This window comes from Pipistrellus hanaki, assembly GCF_964339955.1.
Source record: "Pipistrellus hanaki genome assembly, chromosome: 5".
Taxonomy (NCBI): domain Eukaryota; kingdom Metazoa; phylum Chordata; class Mammalia; order Chiroptera; family Vespertilionidae; genus Pipistrellus; species Pipistrellus hanaki.
In genome coordinates, this window is record NC_140507.1 from 66,705,982 (window position 1) to 66,711,981 (window position 6,000).

A 6,000-nucleotide genomic window follows, 5' to 3' on the forward strand; every position below is an offset into this window, starting at 1 on the left:
AGTACACAACATTTCTTGGCACTCAGGTACTGGCAGCTACTGTGAACTCTTCAGTTTCAACTCACCTGATAATTAGGGCTTTGGGGTTTAATTCTTATAACCCTGTGATGTGTTATTATCAATAAACAAAGAAAGAAGACTTGAGGATCACCCTAACTGGTTTGGCTCAGTGGATAGAGAGTCAGCCAGTGGACTGAAGGGTCCCAGGTTCGATTCCTTGTTTGCAGGCACATCCCCAGTAGGGAGTGTGCAAGAGGCAGCTGATCCATGTTTCTCTCACATTGATGTTTCTAACTCTCTATCCCTCTCCCTTCCTCTCCATAAAAAATCAATAAAAATTTTTAAAAAGACTTGAGGGTCTCTGCCTGAGATAGATAAAGCTGCCAGCACAGGGTGAGGTCAAACTATTGTTATGTAATGAAGACATTTGGTGGTTTGCCCAAAGTCACACAGCCAGAAAGTGGCAGGACTCAACCTTGAAAGCAGACCCTCTGGTCACAAGACTGAGTGTCCAACCTCTATGCTATAGGACCTCTCAGGCATGGCTGCCTTATCTTACTCCTATGCCCAAGTTCTTCCCACTTTCTTTTCTGCACAACACACTGAGAGAGAAAATAAAATTATTCTTAGTAAATATTGGACTTGGTGATTCCAAATATTTTTGGGTAGACGAGTCCTTTGGGGAATCTGATGAAAGCTACAGCACTCTTTGCAGAAAGGTGTGCATGTCCACAAAACCTCACCTTCAAGGTCAGGATTTCATAAACCCATGAAACTCACCAGGGGCCCATGGTCATGGAGGTCAAAACTCCTGACTTAATCCATTAAGCACAGATCATCTCAGACCCTTGCAGATACTACACAAACATACACGAACATCCCCTTGAACTTGAGTGACACTGAGAATCAGGACCTTCTTAACTTTTGTGCCACGATGTCTTTCTCACCTCAGTTTGTTCCTGGCCCAGCAGTCCAGGTATCAAGGTGTGCAGAGGCCAGCGATGACAAGGCACCTAAGAGAACCACCATGGTTTTGGAAGTAAGCATGAACACACAGTGGCCCATGGGGAGTGGAGGTCATGTGGGGGCAGCAGTGCCCATGGCAGAGCCTCTTCTATGTCTCGGGCTCTGTGCTATGATCATCTTGCTCAATTTAGTTCTCACATCTGGGCTTGGAGCTAGATGCAAATGTTCCCATTTCACAGAGAGCTAGGTCATTCACTCACACTCCCCCAGGTGGCAAGTGGCAGAGCCAGGACCTAGAGGAGACCTGGCTGGCCCCAAGGCCCAGCACCTTCCTCTGGCTCACATGGCCATCTCCTTCTGCAAGGGAACCTGTTAAAATCCCCATGTGGTGATGGCACTGGAGCTCATTGTGGCTAAGAGCGAACATGAACTCTTCCATGCTTTTGCTCCTTCAAGCCTTTTTCTTTGTCTTAATCTTCACTTGCGTTCAAGAATTTATCCTTTGTTTCTTTCACTCAAGAACAATTTCACAGGGTACCCACCCTGTACTGGCACTATTCTGGGTGTTGGGACCTGAAGGGAGGACCTGGTCCCTACCCTGGAGGAGCTCGGGTCCAGAGGGGCAGCAGTTCTGAAAACATAGAGCCCTAAGCATGTGATGAAGGTTCTTGGGGACACAGGGATGGATTTGGGCACTGGTGACAGAAGAGAAGACATTGGTGCTGGTCCCTAGAATAAGAACTAGTGGGTCTTGTCTGCATGAGAAAGTCAGGGGGGGTGGGCAGGCAGAGGGGCCAGCAGGAGCACTGGCTGATGCAATCTAGAAGCAACCTGTGGCTGGTGTAGTCAAAGCATACAGGCTGGCAGTGTGGGGAGCGGGAGAAGCTATAGGAAAAGTAGTTTAGACCCAGTGGCAATCACCGCTCTTTAGTTCTGATCTTCATCTAAGTGTGATCTTCATCTATGAGTTGTCTTCCTGTGGCTTCATAATTCTTTCCTCTTTCCTGCTTCCAAAGCATCCTGTAATCTGGTTGAGACATCACTTTTGCACAAGGACACACCTGCTCTGCTGTGTCTGTGGTGTGTGTGTGTGTGTGTGTGTGTGTGTGTGTGTGTTTGGTGGGGGGATGGGGACAGAGTGCCAAGCTTCTCTGCCTCCCCATCACCTCTCCACAAACCTGAACCTCACAAGCAAGGATGCTGGTCCCTGGTGGTCTCATCTGGCTGCTGCAGATTCTAGGGCAGCAGAGTGGGCTCCCAAGGCCAGGTTGTCACTCAAGCAGGAACTGGCCCTGGGAGTCCCACTTTAGGTCCCTAAGGCCACATCTCCACTCAAAGGGAGTGTTTCCCAGAACAGCTCACAGTTGCTTGGCTGGCCACAGATTCCGTAGGGATGTTTGAGCCCAGAGGACAGCAAGCAGATTCCATCGAGGTATTCTGTGCAGGGTCTGAGCCCTCACTTGCCTCCATTCTTGGCCTTCTACTTCCTAAACGGAGAGGGGTCAGGCTTGGGCAGCTGGACAAGCACTTGGAGGACTGAGAGCCTGATCCAGCCCAATGAGCTCTGCTGGGTCGATAAAGGGAGGGATACTTGACTCTAAAACTGCTGACAGACTGAGGGCTCAAGAAATGTGTGCTGATTGAGAAAAGAAATGACAGGTGAGAAATGCTATCAAGAGAGGGGAAATATAGAGCTTTTTTGGAATAAGGTGAGGGTTGGGAGAGAGAATGGTAGAAAATGCTAAAGGTCTGCTATGTTCCAGAATGTTCAGAGATAGTGGGGACCATTGGGCCATAGATGCCAGTTTTCCCAAGTATGTTCAGATGTTGACCCCTTCTACTTTAAGGCAGGATAAGTATACATTTTTTTGGCTCTTTAATTTAGGATAATTTTAGGTTTACAGATAATATAGAGACTACCCATATACCCTTCACTCAGCTTCCCCAAATGTTAACATTTTACCTCAACATGGTACATTTGCCGCAACTAAGAAATTCACATTGGTCATCAATTACAATGACATCAATTAAAATATTAAACTTTAGTTAGATCTCACCTATTTTTCACTAATGACTTTTTGTGTGTGTGTTTTCCAGGATTCAACTCACTCCAGAATGTGAGTTCTGGATTTAGTTGTCCAGTTTCCGCACTCTCCTCTGATGTGTGACAGTTTCCTCATCTTTCATTATCTTTCATGACCTTGACAAATTTGAAGATAAGTGGTCTGTAGACTGCCCTTCAATTTGGGTTTGTCTGATGTTTTTTTTCTGACCAGACTGAGGTTATGCATTGGGGGAAAGAATAGCTCAAAGGTCAAATATTTTTTTCCAAGTATTATAGCAGAAGTTACACAATATATGACTTAGTCCTCAAGACATGATCACCTGGCGAAGGTGGTATCTGCCCGGATTCACCACTTTAGAGTTTTGATTTCTCCCTTTCCATCTTCACTTCCAGTCCTCACTCAAGGTGAGGGGAATACAGCTTCTATCAAAGACAACATATCTATTATGCAGAATTCTCCTCTATAACTATGGAAGCACAATGAGAGCGATTCTTTAGTTCCTTGGTAATGTGGATAGTTGAGAGTGAAAGCAGTAGCCAATTAGAAAATGACTGGAAAATTTGTCAAAACCCCAGACTTTAAAAAAAAAAAAATCTTCAAGATATTGTTATCAACCGTTCTTTCCTTTCCACAGCTGGCCAAATAGACCTCTTGGCCAAAAAGGTCATCATTAAACCTATTTCGTCACCTTGCCCCCATTGGCTAACAAATGGAAAACCCTTTTCAAAAACAAAGCAAAAGCAACAACCACGCATTTACCTCAAGCCACACATCATGCTAGCCTGTATCAGCTCTGCCCAGGAGATGTCATTACCCTCTGTTACAGAGAGGCTGAGTAACTTGCTTGGAGTGCCACCCAACTGGCACATGTGTGCCCACCCATAACCCCAGCCCACAGCCTTGTCTATTTCCCCTCCATGGCATATTCACTGTATTTTCCAGTTTAAAAAGCCCAAGAAGCAGAATCTACCCGAAATTTATTTTTATAAATAAAAAACTTTCTAAAATTAAAATGAACCACCCTAGCCAGTTTTGTTCAGTGGATAGAGCATCAGCCTGCGGACTGAAGGGTCCCAGGTTCGATTTTAATCAAGGGCACATGCCTGGGTTATGGGCTTGATCTTCAGTAAGGGCCGTGCAGGAGACAGCCAAACAATGATTCTCTCTCATCATTGATGTTTCTATCTCTCCCTCCCTCTCCCTTCCTCTCTGAAATCAACAAAAACATATTTTTAAAAATTAAATTAAAATAAATCAACAGTGGAACAGTCTACTCATTGGTATGGCTCATCATATTAATATCTTTCTCTCCATCTATAACAGCCCTAGCACTGCTCCTGCCTGCTTTCCCAACCACGGGCCTCAGAGCACTGGTTGCACAGTTTAAGGAAATGAGATGGTTGAGAAGGCAGAAGATGCAGAGCCTTACCTTGGCAACACTCAGTGGCTTGTCACCATACCTCTTCAAATCCCAGCATCGTTGTGGTTTAGCAGCCTTCTAACCACAACCAGCAACACCTGATGCAATCCTAAAGGAAAAGCCCATCTCAGCGGTATTAATCAGTTCACACAGTTCGTGGCACGGCAAGCACCAGGCAGAGGTGGCAGGTTCTCCGGTCTGTGATCAGAGCTGCACCAGCTGCCCCCAAGGAGCCCCGCCCCTCTCGAGCACTTTGAAAGCTTCCATGGGCCCATGGGGTCCAATGGGCACTTCTGCCCCAGAACAGCCCAGGAGGAAGGACCAGGTGCAGCTGGTCTTTCTCTGGCCCTGGGCCACGTTGGTCACAATGCCCTGGTACCACCAGAACGTTTTCTCATGGGGTTTTGGTTTACCAACATTGGTAGTGTTTTTCCTACATGGGCCTAGCAGAGTTAGTAAAACTTCCAAATAATCCTATCAGGTATTTTTTCTGTGTTGCAGCACTGGGATAGAGTGGGTGTGAGAGAGGGGCACAGAATTGAATCTCAATAAGTGCTACTTCCTCGTTGTTTTGTTTTTCATAGCACACTAGCCACTCACTGATTCTGCTCTCAGAACCTCTTCAATGTGCTACTTCCCTTAGCCACGGAAACTCAGAGGAGCAGAGAACGGTAGAGGCAATAGGAAAGGACATACAGAGCTGTGAGGTGTCATCCTGGACTCCACCAGCTGAAGAACTGACAGGACCAAGGAGGTTGCTGAGATGACCTCAGAACACTTGCTGGTCCAGCCAGACAGGTGAGCCGCTGGTCACCCTCTTTCATTTAAAAAAAATATAATTTAATTACAAATTTTTGGGGTCACCTGCTTTCTGATCCACGGGCCAAAAGGAATCAGTGAGTGGGCTCCTCTTCTGCCTTTGTGTCTGGAAACCGTGGAGGATGGCATTGAGATAGACCTGCTTCTACCCCTGGCCTGGGACCACAGTCCACAGTCTCAGTGTCCTGGTGGAGTTTCTTTGCTTGAATTTCAGGACAATACTTTGCTGTGAGCTCCCGATAGAAAAGAGCTTTTTAACACGTGTTCATAGCAACATAGTGTTCTTGGATTATCAATTTCATTGGAAGCAATCTGATTTATTTCCCTGAAAGGTTTTGTGAGAGTAAGTAGGTTAACACATAAAAGGTATTATGACAGTTAGTAAGCTCCGAAGAACTGGCAGCAAACGTGAAGATGCCTAATCAACATCCCAAATCTGATCTTTCAAACTGCTGTCTTCTATCCTGGGTAGCAAAGGGCCCAGAACAGAGTCCAGAACCAGCTGCGCTCACCCAAGCATAGTTATTATTAATTTGTTATTCTATTCACTTCCTGACACTGAGAGTTGGATTTAAGCATTAAATACAAATTGAGAGAATATTGACCTGCTTAAACTTATAACCTAAAACTTAATTTGAGATGAGATTATTCAGTCTTGTTTTTTCCATTCAGTTAGCACACCAAACTTTTGTGAAAGTCTGCTCTGTGGTGAGCACACACTAGAGCTGG

The 6,000-nt window shown here is 45.6% G+C and overlaps 1 protein-coding gene across 3 annotated transcripts in view; it reads right to left on the reverse strand.

The window, feature by feature from the left end:
• Positions 1-4,679, reverse strand: part of BLK (BLK proto-oncogene, Src family tyrosine kinase) — a 47,887-nt gene extending 43,208 nt beyond the window's left edge. For 2 of the 3 annotated variants that reach the window (XM_084886363.1, XM_084886361.1), the window contains exon 1: positions 4,462-4,632. The gene's annotated coding sequence lies outside the window, so the exon portion shown is untranslated. Of the gene's footprint in view, positions 1-4,461 lie in introns of all 3 variants that reach the window. The other variant, XM_084886362.1, reaches the window with a different exon arrangement.
• Between the last annotated feature and the right edge of the window lie 1,321 nt (positions 4,680-6,000).